This window comes from Rhinopithecus roxellana, chromosome 2, assembly GCF_007565055.1.
Source record: "Rhinopithecus roxellana isolate Shanxi Qingling chromosome 2, ASM756505v1, whole genome shotgun sequence".
Taxonomy (NCBI): domain Eukaryota; kingdom Metazoa; phylum Chordata; class Mammalia; order Primates; family Cercopithecidae; genus Rhinopithecus; species Rhinopithecus roxellana.
In genome coordinates this window covers 155,306,782-155,325,902 of record NC_044550.1, presented here as the reverse complement: position 1 = coordinate 155,325,902, position 19,121 = coordinate 155,306,782, and the positions used below count along the sequence as shown (strand labels likewise).

General features: G+C 40.0%; 1 protein-coding gene across 1 annotated transcript in view; it reads left to right on the top strand.

Moving 5' to 3' along the window:
* STK32B (serine/threonine kinase 32B) overlaps window positions 1-19,121 on the top strand; it is a 332,155-nt gene that overhangs the window by 175,450 nt on the left and 137,584 nt on the right. The gene's annotated exons all lie outside the window — the stretch shown is intronic.

Here is a 19,121-nt window from a genome sequence, read left to right as displayed (position 1 = left end):
AGTGCCATGTCCTACACAGGTGAGCAAAGTGACTTTGTCTGCAGAAGCTGGAACTCAACGAAAGGCTTTAAAGTGATGGTGTCATTCATAACTCTTCTCACTGACCCCAGAAGAGGCAGCTAGTGTGAGGGGCTCCAAATTGGTTTACCCATGGTCTTGCACTGTGCTTAGTTGATCTCCTTGTAACTTAACTAATTTTGGAAGATTTGGAAAAGATGAGGACTTGAACTTCTAGGTAAAGATGACAGATTAAGCACATACGTCTACATTTTTCCCTTCTTAAACTCCATTAAATGACAGTAAGGAATATTTTAAAAGTGATAAAGTTATGAAGATAGGGAACACTGGAAGGGGACCTCAGTGAAAACAGTGGGGAAAGGTGGAAAGAAAGATGTAAAGTGATCGATGACTTAGGATACCAGAAACTGAATTTAATGTTGCTGCTGGGGAGTGTCAAGAACTAATAGATACAAAAGAATTCCCCCAAAGCTCAGGAATTGGCAGCACCTGGTATATATGGGATGGGGGCAGCTGGTGAAAAGAGGCTATAATAAGGTGAATTGTTGAAAACTTCTTAAGTAGTATAGAGAAACATAGACCTGTTTCCCAACTCCGGAGAGCTGGGCGGTTGCCCGCTTCCTTACCCAAAAGGAAAACTAAAGGTTAGTCTGCTAATGAGGGTAAAATGCAGAGTGTCCGGGCTAAATGACATCAAGCCTGCCTGGGTTGGGATACTGTACTAACAATGGCAAGATTATCTGAACATACATGTACTACATGCTGAAATGAAATCCGGGCTAAATGACATCAAGCCTGCCTGGGTTGGGATACTGTACTAACAATGGCAAGATTATCTGAACATACATGTACTACATGCTGAAATGACAGCACCCTCCCCGCCCCCGCCACCACAACTGAGATCAAAGAATGGTGCCTTTATGCCTTCATCGGCTGCACAGGGAACTCAAGTGATTTCAATGGAAATGTGACTGAGCCCAAAGGAAAGAGATTGTGCCATCAAAGGTTTTCCAGGACACCTTAGAGTGTAGGTTATAATAAACAAGCCCCATTCATTCATTATCAGCTCCCAATTAAGTTAATGACAGCATGGGATTATCAGACATCCAGGGAAATCATCACTTGAACATCAAGATCCAAACAACAAAATGGAAAAAAAATAAAATAAAACTTAGGCTACACAGTGACTCTGGAAACATCAAAATAACTGATCAGTATTTTCAGAGGATAAAAGAAGAATTTTGCGTGTGTGAAACAAGAAATAGCAGTTTTTTTAAAATTCAGGGAACAAACATCAGAGTTCTTATAAATCAAAATTGTAAAAGCAGAAATTTAAAGAATTCAAAATGTATGTTGGAAGATAAAGTCTATACTTTTCTATAAAGTAGAGTAAAAAGGCAAAGAAAAAATATGAGAGAAAACATAACAAAGTTAAAGAATCTACAGATTTCAACACAAGAAATAATAGAGACAAAACATAAAGGAAGAAATCATCAATGAAACGATTAAAGAACAATCTCCCAGACCTGAAATACGTGATTTTCCATATTGAGAGAGCCTACCAAGGGTACAGAGTTATGGCTAGAAACAGACACATAGCAAAACAAATGTCAGATCTGATCGGCTTCCAGAGAAGAGCCACAGGTCATAGAGGCTGAAGAATCAGGATAGTTTCAAATTTCTTTTGTTTTTGTTTTCTGTTCCTTGAGACAGGGTTTTGCTGTCGTTCAGGCTGGAGTGCACTGGTACGATCGTGGCTCACTGCAGCCTCAGCCTCCTGGGCTCAAGTGATCCTCCCACCTTGCCCTCCTAAGTAGCTGGGACCACAAGCACACACCACCATCTCTGACCAATTTTTGGGTTTTTTTTTTTTTTTTTTGTAAAAACAGGTTTTCAGCACGTTGCCCAGGGTGGTCTCAAACTGCTGAGTTCAAGCAATCCACCCACCTTGGCCTCTCAAAGTGCTAGGATTACAGGTGTGAGCCACAGCACCCAGCCAGTTTTGAGTTTCTTAAATGCTCGAAGGCAGTGCAGACCTGCTACTCAACCATGTGTAAGGGTATACATTTTCCCCAGTTCCAGGTTTCAAAAAGCAGTCCTCCCATATACCTTTTCTCAAGTACTAGGAAAATGAGATGGACTCCAAAATGAATGAATGAATCAAAGAGGACAAAGAAATGGAATACGGAAAGCTGGAACTCCAGCAAATCAGATAGGCATAGGAAGTCTCCAGGATGATGCTGAAGGGGTGTCAGTTGTGCCTCATATGTATGCTATGACCAGTTCTGATTAGTGTGGATCAGAGACCCTGGGAGAGACTTCTTCAGGAAAAGTGAACTGATAGAATTCCTGATGCACCTGGCCTTGAGGGATTTATTTAGCTAGCTGGTAAAGAATCTGAAGTGGAATTATGAGAGGTTCAGGGAAAAAAACCTCAGCAAAAATAACATCATTAATTTTAAGAAAGGAAAATGTTGCACAGGACAACATCTGCATAGAGTACAGCTTACTAAATGGGTCAAGCCTGGATATAATACCTAGTCCTATCACCTAAACCCTGAAAATCTAACCAAAAACTCAATGATACTCCATTGAGAAACTGAGGAAATGGGAAGGATGACTGAGTCTCCTGGGATTGGAGAAAGACGGTTAAATCTTTATCTTCCCTAGTAAGAAGTCCAGTCTCCAGGGAGAGCCTGGAGTGAAAAAGTGAAGGAGTCATTAGAAGTCTGTCATTTAGAGATAAGGAGTTAGATACCAAAATTATAACCTGGGACAGATGAGTGGATAGAGGATAAATGGGGGAGAACGTGATAGGATTAATGCTATTGTGACAAAATGTGTTTGTAACAGAAAGTGATAGGGATTGTTGTATTGTAACAAAACTTGCAAAACTATTGGCTCTTTGAACTATTTGCATATAACTTTATATTGGAGAATAGTAGTAGTAAAGATATTGTTCAGCGTAATACACAACTGTTCATTCACTCAGTCATTGACTAGCTTTTGAATGAATGCAAGCATTCTGGTTCTGGACTCTGTGCTTGTCAGTGTGATGCTGTACTTCCTAAAGAAGGTCACACCATGGTAGAGTATGCTTCTGTTCCTTGATGGGGCTTCTTTGAAGGTGCTGAAAGAGTTCTTTACAGATCAGTTGTATATGTGTCTTTCATGAATTACTGTAGCCATTCATGAACTAGAGTGCAGTAGATAGATGATCCATGTGTCCAAATTCCCTGAGACACTAAGTCATGTGGACATTGGTGAGATAAATGCCAATGTTCCAGAGCTGAGCCAGGGATGAACAAGGCAGGAAATGGAACCATTGCATGACAGCATGGCTGGCTGGAGCCATTTCATTATGATTCACCAGATTTCAGAAAAAGTTTTAAGTCATTCTCAAATATTCCTCTGGTAGAGGTCATCTGCTCTTAGATTCCAGATCTACCCTGGGGAAAAGGAGCTGTCGAGTAATTTATGGGAATGTTTTAAAGTCTACTAAGCGAATATGTGATGATTAATTTTCTGTGTCAATTCAACTGGGCTAAAGGATGCCCAGAGAGCTGGTAAAACACTACTTCTGAGTGTGTCTGTGAGGATGCTTCCAAAGGAGATCAGCATTTGAATAAGTGAACTGCATGAAGCAGATGGGCCTCCCCAATGTGGTGGGGATCAACGATTCCTCTGAGGGCCTGAATAGAATGAAAAATTGCAGCCATTCACTCTTCCTACTTGAGTTGAATCATCCGTCTTCTCCTGTCTTCAGTCATCACTGCTTCAGGTTTTTGGGCTTTCAGGCTTAGACTGGGACTTACACTCACAGCCTCCAAATTCTCAGGCCTTCATGCTTGAACTGAATTACACCGCTTGCTATCCTGGGTCTCCAGCTTGCAGATGCAGATCCCAGGACTTCTTAGCCTCCAAAACCACGGGAGCCAATTCCCATAATAAATCTCTGTTATATATGTATATCTATATTCTATTTCTTTTGTTTTTCTGGAGAATGCTGACTACTGCAGTTGAATTACCTTCCCAATTCTAAAATTATAAACTTGGCAAGGATTTGAGTCAGTCTTTTTTACCCCCTTCCATATGGTTCCTAAATCCCCCTTTCAATGTGTGTATGTGTAGATTTGAAACTATGTATCTGAACACAACCATGTGTAAGGATGTATGGAAATGCTGTGCAACGTTTTGCATTAATTCAACAGCTGAATTGTTGAATCCTCCACTGCGTCTGTACCAGACACTTTCAATGCCGTATTTACACCCTCAGATGAGTGCTGCTTCTTTCAAAGTAGCCACACTTGGAAGTGGAGGAGTTATCCCACAAATGCAAGCCTAGGTTGGATTGCCAAGGATATTTATCTTCCATCTTATTGGACTTAGATGGGCTACCAAACTCTGCTCAACTTTTTGGACCTCGATTTTCTAATCTGAAAAATGCTCCTAATTAAACCTACTTCTTGGGCTGTTATGCAACTTTTATGAGAAAATGTTCATAAAGAATTTATCTGTGCCTGGCTTCTTTTAGATGCCCCATTCTTATTTCCTCTGTCTGGCAGAACTGGACTTGAAATCTATGTTCAGTCTTTCCTATATACTCTGTGTGACAAAACTCCACCCTTTGAGGATGGTGTTATAGATCTTTAGAAAATAAAATATATTTTACGGCATAGCCCAGTGACTTTGATAGTGCCCAAGCAGGGAAATACCACTGTCAGTCCCAAGCAAATTGTTTTAAAGCAGTGAGAAGATTTACTTTTCATAGCATTTGAATTGGCCCTTCCTTCTTTAAATACCCATCTGGGCAAGGCTGTATACCAGCTCCCAGGAAGAAAATGATGAATGAGACTCAACTTTCTGGGTGGAACAGGCACCCCCACAAATGATTGCAGCCAAGGATGCTGACCATGACAGAACACTACAAAGCACCAGTGGGAGCTTCAAGGAGGGGCGCCCAGCCAGCCTGAGTTGGGGAGGGCAGGGGCTGAGTTGGCAGAGAAGGCTTCCTCTGCCATACTCTGTCTGTGATTTGTAGGATAATTAGGAATTAGAACTGAGAAAAGGAATGCAGAAGGCACTGGGCAGAAGGGCCCAAATTTGAGAGGCCCCAGGTGGGTGGACCCTGTATTGCAAGGCTCAAGGGTGGTAGGGAGCACACCCTAACAGGCCCTGCTTTTCTCATTTATTGATGGATTGAAGCTTGGGAGTGACATGGTCTAACTTGTCATTGAGAATAATCTTTCTGAAGGCGCTAGAAGTGCATCCCAAGATGGATCTTCATCCAAGGCAGGACTCCTTGGCTAGGTATCCAGGGTATACAAAACTAAATAAAGAACAGCAGTGACAATGAATCAAGTTTATTAAGCAATGAATCAAGTTTATTAAAATGTGTTGACACTACTTTAAACTATATACATATACATATGTGTGTTTGCATATGTGTATATATGCACATGGGGTATATACATGTGTATGTACACACATCGTATATATAAATATTTATAAACACCCACACATATATAATACACACACTCACATATATGTACACACACAAATATCTCATTTAATCCTTACAGCAATAAAATGAGCTAGGTAGTATAATGACCCCATTTTGCAGAGAGATTGGGTGATTTGCACCAGGACACACAGCTGGCAGGTCATGGAACCCTGGCTTTGAAACAAGGCGTTCAAACCCCAGATCTCACGCTGATGACCACTGAGCGTACAGCTCCCTTGTTGTTCAAATTGCACTAAACTGTTTACAAAATGCTCATAGGAGTGAGTGCCTGCATATATTAACATACAAATGAGCACATATGGATTTCATCGACTCCTCACATCCGCCCCAGAGGAAGGCACTGTTCCCATGGTGTGGATGAGGCAGCAGGCATTTCTGGGAGCTGAGCCTCTAACCCAAGGTCACACAGCTAGTTAGCAGTAGAATTGGAGCTTTTAACTGGAACATGACTTGTAGTCAAAGGCTCTCTGCACTACACCTTGTTGCCTCCCCAGATGCAAAAGCAAAGCTAAGGTTATGTCCTGTTCACAGTCACATCAGCTAATTGTTCATAGATACCCAAAACAGGAACCAGATGCTCACTTCTTCACGGAGTGTTCCTGACCACACTTTATCTAGCTAGGTTCTCACTTTATTCCTCACCACATACTTTCCCAAAGCACTTTGTCTACTTTCTTCCTGGCATGTAATCCTAATTGATAATGATTTAGGCAGTAACTTACTTCTAGGCATCCAAGGAATAAATTTGCTATATTGGGCTGTTCTTGAATTGCTATAAAGAAATACATGAGACCGAGTAATTTATAAAGAAAAGAAGTTCATAAAGAAAAGAGGTTTAAGTAGCTCATGGTTCTGCAGGCTGCACAGGAAGTATGGTGCTGGCATCTGTTCAGTTTCTGGGGAGGCCTCAGGAAACCTGCAATCATGGTGGAAGGCAAAGGGGGAGCAGGCACATCACATGGCCAGAGCAGGAGCAAGGGAGAGAGGGGAGGTGCTATACACTTTTTTTTAATATACTTTAAGTTCTAGGGTACATGTGCACAATGTGCAGGTTTGTTACATATGTATACATGTGCCATGTTGGTGTGCTGCACCCATTAACTCGTCATTTACATTAGGTATATCTCCTAATGCTATCCCTCCCCCTCTCCCCACCCTATAACAGGCCCCAGTGTGTGATGCCAACAGTCAGGAACAACAGGTGTTGGAGAGGATGTGGAGAAATAGGAACACTTTTACACTGTTGGTGGGAGTGTAAACTAGTTCAACCATTATGGAAGACAGTGTGGCGATTCCTCAAGGATCTAGAACTAGAAATACCATTTGACACAGCGATCCCATTACTGGGTATATACCCAAAGGATTATAAATCATACTACTATAAAGACACATGCACAATTTGTTTATTGCGGCACTATTCACGATAACAAAGACTTGGAACCAACCCAAATGCCCATCAGTGATAGACTGGATTAAGAAAATGTGGCACATGTACACCACGGAATACTATGCAGCCATAAAAAAGAATGAGTTCATGTCCTTTGTAGAGACATGGATGAAGCTAGAAACCATCATTCTGAGCAAACTGTCTCAAGGACAGAAAACCAAACACCGCATGTTCTCACTCATAGGTGGGAATTGAACAATGAGAACAGCCATACACTTTTAAACGAGCAGGTCTCGTGATAATTTCCTCACTATCATAAAGGACAGCACCAAGGAGATGGTGCTAAACCATTCATGAGAAATCTCTCCCCAGGATCCAGTCACCTCCCAGCAGGCCCCACCTCCAACATTGGAAATTACATATCAACATGGAATTTGGGCGGGGATGCACATCCAAACTATATTACCTGCCTAGTCTATAAATTCTCTAAGGGCACACACTTTTTCTGCCTTGTTCATCTTCATATCTTCAACACCTAATATAATGCCTGGCACATAGTAAGTGCTTTAGAACTATTTGTTAAATCAGTGAAGAAACAATAAATAAAGTAAGAGCCTACCTTACTTGAAGTTACTTGACAATACAAGTTCACATTTAATAAATCAATATCGATATCCTGAACTGCTTCCTAGAACTTTTCTAACCAAATATTCTTTGATATATGAGAAGCTAGCTCCTGAAAAGTTTGTGAGGGAGGGGTGCAAAGTAGCCTATCACAAGTATGACATTCCTTTGAAGTCTTAGATGTTATGTTAAAAATTTCTCTAAGTTTTGCATTCTACTCTATGATGTAGTCATGATTCTTTTAATATACAAAGTAGTGCTTTAAGCTATGATTCATATGAAAATAGAGAAAATGAACAATGAAGGCTGTTCAGAGTCTCCACGATCCATAGGCAGTGCTGTTGCATTGCATCCATCAATTTGGGGAAGATGAGCTGATTTGAAGAGAACTCATGCCTCATGTGAAGTGCAGGACCCCGGTAATTCTCTCCTTTCTCTGGCCTCTTAAAAATCCAATTCAGAGTCACATAAATATGAAGCTATGAACAGCAACCATTTGTTCACTGTTTTGAACAGAGCACTGATCTAAATACTAATCAAAGTCGGTTTGGTACATTTTCAGGCTTTTCTTGGTGAAAATTTTTACCAGTAGGGTTACCTACATGAAATCGTGTCTGAAGTGCCTGAAACCTATTGCGTAGTGTCTCTTACTATCTTGGGAAACATCTTCCAGCGAAGTCCAATGACCTATGATGCACTGTATTTTTCTCCTGACCCTGAATTTGGATCCCATGTAAATTAACCAACAGTCTCAGTACTGATGACCCACTCACTTCATCAGACTTACAGTCTCTTTTTACAAGGGAGGAACCTTGACATGTATAAGAAAACCTTTGCCTTGGAGTTGCTGATTCCAGTCTTGGGAAAATATCTGCTTATTAAATCAAATATTTGTGAAGGCTTCTTTATTATTGAGTGAATTGTTAATCTTATCTGAGTTTTTTCTTTTTTCCATTTTTTCTTTTTGGCAAACTTTGTCAGAAATCTTTTTCTTTTTTTTTGTCTTTTAATTATTAAGAGCAGTAATAGATTAATTCTGAAACACTCTCCAACACCTTTCTTTAGTTAAAACAGTATTATCTATGCAAGCATTCAAAGACACTTCACATTTCTCAAGGCCAAGTGTGGTGGCTTACACTTTGGGAGGCCAAGGCAGGAGGATCACTCAAACCCAGAAGTTCAAGACGAGCCTAGGCAACATGGCAAAATCCCCTCTCTACAAGGCTACTTGGGAGGCTGAGATGGGAGGATCACCTGAGCCTGGGAGATCGAAGCTGCAGTGAGCCATGATAGTGCTGCTGCACTCCAGCCTGGGCGACAGTTGAAAAAGATTAAATAATTTAAAATAATATTTAAAAAAAACAAAAATGCTTCCCGTTTCTCTACAAAATTACCTAAAAGATAAGTATATCTTATCATTTCTATCATTTTTATCATCTTACTGAATTCAATAGGAACATTTTAAAGTAAAATGTTCATTTTAAAGTAAAATGACAGTGTAATTGGGTTTAAGCCCAGATCTTATTTTAAATAGATAATATGTGTACATATTATAAAATTTAAAAGATTCAAATGGTATAAATGAAAAATAAATTATAATTCTCCCCCCCCCCTTTTTTTTTTGCATTTTCATGAATTTAGAGCAGATGCTTCAAACTCTGTCTTTAAATTCCTCATTCCTGTTCCCATGGACCACTTAATTTTAAAATGTTAACACATTAAGGCAAGTAAAGGATACACTAAAAGCACATGCATGTTTGAAATATGTTATTGGAAATTAGAAAACAAAATTGTTGGTGAGACATTAGACCATAATGACAACCAACATTTCTGAGCATTTTGCATGTGCCTGGTTCTGTGTTAAATGTTCTGCAGGTGTGAGTTCACCTGGTCCTATTAGTAGTCCCATTTTACAGGTGAGACCACTGTGTCTCATGGAGGGTGAATAACTCACCTAAGGGCGAACAGGAAGTGGCCACCCCAAGTCACCAAGCTTGAGGGCCTAAGCTCATACTGTCTCTATTCTGATAACCTATGGTAATTAAGTTCTCCAACAACATGTATCCATAGAATTGATCTGATATCCAAGCTTTCATGACGGAAACATCACATGGACGACCCTCATGGAAAAATGAAATTCTTTTGCTTTTGCTTGTGCGTAAAAATAAATATGTATTTTAAGTGACACTATTCAACGTCCTCCCTCCCTGAAGTTCTTGGCATTCCCTGTCATATTGTGGGACAGTGGTCCTTTCCCATTGAGTTTGCATGAATTGACGGGAATATCATTTGTGTTCCTACATTGAAATGCTTGTGGGTATATGGTTGTTATTTTCACATACAGATTTTGAGCTTGTGCCTCCTCAGTTCTGGAAAGGCAAACTATCTTGACTCCTGATATTTTGGCAAAATTTTCTGTGTCTGTCTTAGAAAACTAATTGCAGAATGAGGCTGGGGTAGTGGCTCCCGTTTGCCAATACGACCTCACTGAGAAATCAAGTGTGTTCAAGCTGTGGGGACAAGAATTATACCAAGTAGCAAGTATGATCAGGCTTCTGGTCCCATGACCTTTTTGGCAAAGGCTCATGACTCATTTAATAGCAGTGTATGTGAAGGAATGTAAGATTCCAGATTTTCCCAAACAGTGGCTTTAGTGGCTTAAATTGGGCCTTGGGCAGTATCCTGCCCTCTCTGGGTCCAAGTCTGGGTTCCTTCTGATGAGCAGTGGAGTTTGTAAACAAACAAACCCAAACCTCTGACTTAGTTCCCAAAATAATGGGACACAGGAGCAAGACTGTGAAGTGGACAAAACCCAGATTGCATAACTGACGCAGGGAGGGATTGGGGTCACCCTGTGTGTAGACAGGGTCCGAGCCTGGCCACTCACCACTGTAAAGAGTAGTGCTAAGAGCCTTTACATGTCGTTCTAGCTCAGAGACCACGAGTAAGTCAATGACTGCTCTGGACATGATTTTGCTACTTTATTAACAAGGAGGAGTGCTCACCTCCCACAGAGTTGTTGAGGGATTGAATAAACTGAATTAAGTGTCAGTCACTGCCTTAGTCGATTTTCACACTGTAATAAAGAAATATCCAAGACTCAGTAATTTATAAAGAAAGAAGGTTTAATTGACTCACGGTTCTTCATGGCTGGGTAGGCCTTAGGAAACTTACAATCATGGTGGAAGGGGAAACAAGCATGTCTTACATGGTGGCAAGTGAGAGAGAGCGCATGTGAAGGAGGAACTGTCAAACACTTATAAAACCATCAGATCCTGTGAGAACTCACGCACTATCATGAGAACAACATGAGGGAAACTGCCCCTATGATCTGGTCACCTCCCTCTAGGTCCGTCCCTAGACATATGGGGATTATGGGGGTTACAATGTGAGGACATGAGATTTGGGTGTGGACACAGAGCCAAACCATATCAGTCACCATAAACAGTGTTCACCAAGTGCAGTTCATTTGTCTTGGGGAGCTAGAAGGGAGCTAGAAAACTCTACAGTTAGAAACTGGATTCAGCTAAGAACAGAGTGTGACTCTTAGATTTCACTAAAGACAGCTGACACCTTTGTTGTGAGTTCAGGCACATCGTCTAATCTCCCTGAAGCTTTGGTTTATTTTCTAAGGTTAAAAATACTATCTACAGTGAACATAAACATGATCTCCCCAAAATATCCACATTTTAATATCTAGAACCTGGGAATATGCTTTGTATACAGCAAAGGGGAACTGTGGCGCAGATTGAATTAGGGTGGCTCATCTGCCATTATTGAGATGGAGGAGATTATCCTGGATCATTTAGTAGAGCTTATTTACTCAAAGAGCCTTAAAACTGAAAGGGGGGTGTTTCAAGATTGCTGACTACATACATCTGGTAATCACTTCATCTGTGGAGAGTGATATGGCTTGACTCTGTGTCCCCACCGAAATCTCATCTTGAATTGTAATCCCCACATGTCAGAGGAGGGGCCTGGTGGGAGATGACTGGATCATGGGGGTGGATTTCCTCCTTGCTGTTCTCATGATACTGAGTGAGTTCTCACAAGATCTGATAGTTTAAAAAGTGTTTGGCACTTCCCTCTTTGCTCTCTTTCTCCTGCTCTGCCATGGTAAGACATGCCTTGCTTCCCCTCACCTTCCACCATGATTGTAAGTTTCCTAAGGCCTCCCCAGCCCTGCAGAACTATGAGTCAATTAAACCTCTTTAAAAAAAAAATAAATTACCCAGTCTTAGGTAGTTCTTTATAGCAGTGTGATAATGGACTAATACAGAGAGGGAACAAAATAATGAGTAGATAATCACTCTTTCAGTAGATTATCTAAGAGAGAACACAGGAGTTCAACAGAAAAGTAGTGGGAAGCACCAAAAGCAAGGAAAGAGAGGGAAGCAGGGCAACCCATTTGGCTGGGATAGGCTGTTAGGAGAGGTTCCCTAATGCTGGAAAATAAAAAGTAAGAGACCCCTGAGGGGTCCAGATTCCCACAGCAGATTCCTACAATCCTAGGCATGGGAGAGCCCCTTAACCTTTCTGGCCCCTGAGACTGACACAAGGAACTGCATGGAGACTGTGGGAAGGCACTGCTCCAGAGAGGGAGTCCATTCTGTGTCCCACACCTTCTCCCCAGTCCTAAGCAGCTGCAGCAGGCTGCCATTTTGAGAGCCCAGCCACACCAGACTGCATTCTTCCCTGGGACCCAACACCCCTTGCACTGTTGCATCTCTGGAATCCCATGGACATTCCCCACCCATAACCTTTGCTGTAGGAACCAAGGAGGGAGCAACTGGCAGTGACACCACCCAACCTCCAGTAGAGGGGTGGCTGCGCAGTTTTATGTGTGTTGAGAACAAATCCCCACCCACTGCTGCAGGGTGCTGTGGGGCTGTGGTGAAAGCAAAGTGCACGCCCTCAAGTTGCCTGCTTACAGCTGCTCCCACTAACAGCATCCCCACACTACTCAGTAACAGAGCTTCGGCACAGTCACTGCCACCTTCACCTGAGCATTCCATCAGAGGCCTGAGGATCACCACAACCCTGCCTACAATAGGCAGCGTCTGCATGCACCATCAGGGGGCCTGAGGGCAGTTCTGCCTTTCCCAGCTTCACCCCTCACCAGTACCTGAGTATGCAGTCGAGGGGCCTGGGGGAATCATCTAACCCAGTTCACCACTGATGGCACCTTAACACTCCTCCCAGAGTCTGAGGTCAGGCCCAGTTAGCCTGCCACTACCGTCACAGCAGGTACCTACCCACATGTGCCACCTGTAGGTCTGAGGGCTGGCCTGCCTAGCCCCATCATTGCCACTACAAATACCAGCATGGACTGCTTGGGTTCCAAAGGGTTGTTCTACCATTGCTACTGCCCATCATTCATATCATGCCTGCTGTCCAGGAGCTTGAGAACCCGCCAAACTTCCTGGCCCACTACTGCCATTCTCGGCACCTGAGAAAGCCACCTAGAGGCCCAAGAGCTGGCCTGCCTGGAACAAATAAAACCAATGCCAGTATATGCCACCCTTGGGCCCAAGGACGGGCACACACATTCCATCACTGCCACCAGTGTGGCCCAAAGACTGGCCCACCTTGTATCCCAGTGCCCAACAGAACTTCAGCAACAACATACTAAGCCACCAAGGAAACAACAGACACTATCAGTGCTGTTTTATACCTGAAGAAACCATACAGAGACAACACTGCTGCACCCACCCAGAATCAAAGCCAAAGTTCTGTACACTGCCAACACAATATACACAGCTTTAGGAAAAAGTCTTCCCCTCTGAAATATGCCAGATGCACAGATAACAATGTAAGGACACAGGAAACATGAAAAAGCAAGGAACTATGACACCCTAAAGGAACAGAATAATTCTCTGGCAACACAGATCCCAATCAGAAACAAATGTATTGAATCCTAAAAAAAGAATTCAAAATATTGATACTAAAGTTCAGTGAGATATAAGAGAATATTGAAAAGCAACACAAAGAAATCAGAAAAGCAGCTCAGGATATGCATGAGAAGTCTACCAAAGAGATAGATATAAAAAAACAAGCAGAAATTCTGGAACTGGAGAATTCATTTAATAAAATACAAAATACATTAGAAGGCTTCAGTAATAGACTAGATCAAGAAGGGGAAAGAACTTGAAGACAGATCTTTTGAAATAAACTACTTAGACAAAAATTAAGAGAAAAGAATAAAAAATAATGAGCAAAGCCTATTGACATATGGGACACCATAAATCAATTGGATATTCAAATTTTCAGTTTCCCAGAAGGGGAATAGAGAATGAAAGGGAAATAAAGCCTATTTAATGAAAATTCTTCAAGTCTAGCAAGACATTTAGACATCCAGATACAAGAAGTTCGAAGGTCCCAGCATAGATACAATTCAGAAAGGTTTACTCCATGTCACATTATAGTCAAAATGTCAAAAGTCAAAGAGAAAAATTAAAAACAGCAATAGAAAAGCATCTAGTCACTCATAAAGGACTTCCCATCAGGTTAATAGCAGATTCTTCAGAAAAAAAATTAAAACTGCAAGTCAAGGATGCTACACTCAAAGTTATCTTTCATAAATAAAGGAGAAATAAAGTCTTTCCCAGACAAGCAAAAGCTGAGATAATTCATCACCACTACACCAGCCCTACAAGAAATGCTTGAGGGAACCCTACCCCTGGGAGTGAAAGAATCATGGGTGCTGACGAGTTGATGGGTGCAGCACACCAACATGGCATAAGTATACATATGTAACAAACCTGCACGTTATGCACATGTACCCTAGAACTTAAAGTATAAAAAAAAAAAAAAAAAAAGAATCATAACTCCCACCATGAAAACACACAAAAATATTAAAACCACTGGTAGAACAACACACAAACAACAACAACAAAAAAAACGGGAACAACTCAAATGTTACCACTAGAGAATACCACCAAAATGCAATGATAAACAGTAAAAGAGAAAGGAATAAAGGATATACAAAACAACTAGAAATCAATTAAATGACAGGAATAAACCCTCACATATCAATAATAACCTTGAATTTAAATGGATTAAACTTTCTACTTAAAATATATAGACTGGCTGAGTGAATTTAAAAGCATGACCCAACTATATCCTGCCTGCCAGAAACTTATCTCATCTGTAAAGACATACATAGACTGAAAGTAAAAGGATAGAAAAAGATACTCCATGCAAATAAAAACCAAAAATAAGCAGGAGTAGCTCTACTATATCAGATAAAACAGACTTTAAGTCAAAAATGTAAAAATAGATAAAGCAGGTTATATAATGATAAAGGGCATAATATAAAAATATATGCACCCAGTAGTGGAGCACCCAGATACATAAAGCAAATTTTATTAGATCTAAAGGGAGAGATAGACTCCAGTACAATAATAGTTGGGGAATTTAACAACCCACTCTCAGCATTAGACATATCACTTAGACTAAAATTAACAACAACAACAACAACAACAAACACATTGGATTTATACTCCACATAAGACTAAAAGGACCTACCAGACATTTAAGACCATTTCAACCAACAGCTGCAGAATACATCAGCACATGGAACATTCTCCAAGCTAGACCGTATGTTAGGACACAAAACAAGTCTCAACAAATTTTTAAAAATTGAAATTATGTCGAATGTCTTAAGGCATCAATGGAATAAAACTAGAAATCAATACCAAGAGGAACTTTGGAAACTATACAAACACATGGAAATTAAACAACATGCCCCCTGAATAGCAACTAGTTCAAGAAAGAAGTTAAGGAGAAAGTCAAAATATTCTTAAAGCAAAAGAAAATCAAAACACACATGCCAAAACGAACAGAAAAAGCAGTGCTAAAAGGGAAGTTTATAACAATAAATGTCTGCCTACATCAAAAGAGTAGAAATATTTCAAATAAACAGTCAAATGCTTTGCCTCAAGGAATTAGAAAAAAAAGAACAAACCAAATTCAAACTTAATTAAAAGACAAAATAATAAAGATCAGAGCAGAGCTAAATAAATGAAATAGGGACTAAACAAATACAAATGATCAACAAAAAGAAAAGTTGGTTTTTTGAAAAGATGAAATTGATATATCACTAGCTTGACTAAGTAAGAAAAAAGAGAGAAACCCAAATAAAATCAGAAATGACAAAGAAGACATTACAAGTGGTAACACAGAAATATGAAAGATCATCAGATACCATAATGAACAATTATGCACTAACAAACTGAAAAACCTAAAGGAGATAAATTTCTGAACACGTACAACCTACCAAGATTAAATCAGGAAGAAATAGAAAACCTGGGCAGACCAACAGCAAGTAATGATATTGAATTAATAATAAAAAGTCTCTCAGAAAAGTCCAGGACCAGATGGCTTCACTGCCAAATTATACCAAACTTTCAAAGAACTAACACAGTTTTCCTTAAACTATTCTAGAAAAGTGAAGAGGAAGAAGCTCTCCCTAACACATTCTATGAGGCCAGCATTACCTTGATACCAAAACCAAGCAAGGATGCAACAACAAAATAGAATTATAGGCCAATATTCCTGATGAACTTAGACATAAAAATTCCCAGCAAAATACTTGCAAACCAAATCCAGCAACACATCAAAAAATTAATACACATGATTAAGTAGAATTTACCTCGGGAACACAAGGATGGTTCAACACATGCAAATCAGTAAACATACTACATCACATCAGCAAAATTAAGGGCGAGAAACAAATGATCATCTAAATAGATGCAGGAAAAGCATTTGATAAAATTCAACATCCCTTCATGATAAAATCTCTCCATAGACTAGGCATAGAAGAAACATTCCTCAACAAAATAAAGGCCATATATGACAGAACCCCAGCTAACATCATACTGAAGGAGGAAAAGCTGAAATCCTTTCCCCTAGGAACCGGAATGAGACAAGGATGCCACTTTTACGGCTCCTATTCAACATAGTACTGAAAATCATCGCCAAAGCAATCAGAAAAGAGAAGGAAATTAAAAAAAAAAAAAAAATCCAGACTAAAGAAGAAGTCATTTGTCCCTCTTTGCTGATATTATGTGATATCTAGAAAAACCAAAGACTGCACCAAAATACTCTTAGATCTGATAAATAAATCCAGTAAAGTGGCTAGATACAAAATCATCATACAAGAAACATCAGTGTTTCTATTCACCAATAATTAACTAACTAATATTGTTAAAATGACCACACTACCCAAAGCAGTCTACAGATTCACGGCAATCTCTGTCAAAATACCAACATCGTTTTTCACAGAAATAGAAAAAACAATCCGAAAATTCATAGGGAACCACAAAAGAGCCCAAATAGCCAAAGCAATCCTGACCAAAAAAGACAAAGCTGGAGACATCAAAATAACTGAGTTCAGAATATCATAAAGCTATGATAACCAAAACAGCAGATTAATGGTATGAAAATAGACACACAGATCAATGGGAAAAAATAGAAAATCCAGAAATAAATCTGCATATTTAAGGTAACTGATGTTTGACCAAGATGCCAAGAATGTACCTAGGGAAACAACACCCTCTTCAATAAATGATGCTGGGAGAATTGGATATCATATGCAGAAGAATGAAACTGGACTCATCTCTCACCATATACAAAAAACAACTCAAGATGGATTAAAGAGTTATATGTGAGACAAGAAACTATAAAACTGGAAGAAAACAAGGAAAACCCTTCAGGACATTGCTGTAGGCAAAGATTTTATGGCTAAAACCTCAAGCACAGACAATGGAAATGAAAATAGACTAATGGGACTATATTAAACTAAAAAGCTTCTTCACAACAAAGGAAGCAGTTAATACAGTGAAGAGGCAACATTTTGAATGGGAGAAAATATTTGTAAACTATTCATCTGACAAGGGACTAATATCCAGAATATACAGGGAACACAACAGTAAAAAAAAAAAAAATACAAAGTGGGCAAATGACATGAATAGATATTTTGCAAAAGAAGACATAAAAATGACCAACAGGTATATGAAAAACTGCTCAACATCACTAATCATCAGGGAAATGAAAGTCAAAAGCACAAGAAGATATTATGTTACCCCAGTTAGAATGACTACTACTAAGAGGACAAAATAATAACAGATGCTGGTGAGGATGTAAAGAAAAGAGACCTCATACACTATTGGTGGGAATGTAATTTAGCACAACTACTATGGAAGACAGTATGGAAATTTCCAAAAAACTGGAAGTAAAACTACCATCCGATGCAGGAATCCCACTGCTGGGTGTTTATGAAAAGGAAACAAATCAGTGTATCAAAGGGATACCTGTGTGCCGATGTTGATTGCCACGCTATTCACAATTGCGAAGATACGGAATCAGCCTAAGTGTCTATCGGCAGACAAATGTATAAAGAAAATGTGGCACATAGACACATTGCAATTCTATTCAGCTGAGAAACAGAATGAAATCATGTCATTTGCAGCAACATGGATGGAACTGGAAGTCATTATGTTAAGTGAAATAAGTCAGACACACAAGGACAAATTGTGTGTTCTTACTCATGTGCAAGGGCGAAAAATGTTGATCCCATGGAGGTAGAAAGTAGAATGGTAGATACCAGAGGCTGGGGAGGGTGTGTAGATTGCAGGGGATGAAGAAAATTTGATCTCTGTGTACAATTTGAGATGGAGTCTCACTCTGTGGCCCAGGCTGGACTGCAATGGCGCCATCTAGGCTCACTGCAACCTCCATCTCCTGGGTTCAAGGGATTCTCCTGCCTCAGCCTCCCAAGTAGCTGGGATTACAGGCATGTGCCACTACGTCCTGCTAATTTTTATATTTTTAGTACAGACAAGGTTTTGCCATGTTGGCCAGGCTGGTCTTGAACCCCTGACTTCAGGTGATCCGCCTGCCTCAACCTCTCAAAGTGCTGGGATTACCAGCATGCCTGGCCCCAATGGAAGGTATAAGTTCTAATGTTCCATAGCAGAGAATGGTAACTCATTAGCAATATTATATGGTATATTTCAAAGTAGCTAGGAACCTGAACTTGTTTTTCCCTTAAAACTTAAAATACTTAAAATACTTCGTATTTATGATAAATATGATATGATAAAATACTTCTATGATAAAATACTTCATATTTATCATAGAAATGATAAAATACTTCATATTTATCATAGAAATGATAAATACTCAAGGTGATGGATATCCCAAATATTCTGACTTAAACATTACACATTCTCTGCACCCCAAATATTCTGACTTGAACATTACACATTCTATGCACCCCATAGGTCAAATATGTATCAATTCGTTTTTTAAAAATTAATGTAAAAACTAAAAAATAAAGTGAAAGAGGGAGGCAGAAGAGGGTGTCAAATTGATGCGACATGAGAAGGACTCAAACCTTAACCCACTGTACCTGGCTTTGATGATTTCATGAGCCAATAAATGCAGACACCTCTAGAACCTGGAAGAAGGAGGAAAACATTCTCCCTGAGAGCCTCCAGAAGGAACACGGCCCTGACAACACCTTGATTTTCCATGCTGGTCTTCTGACCTCCAGATACATGTTGT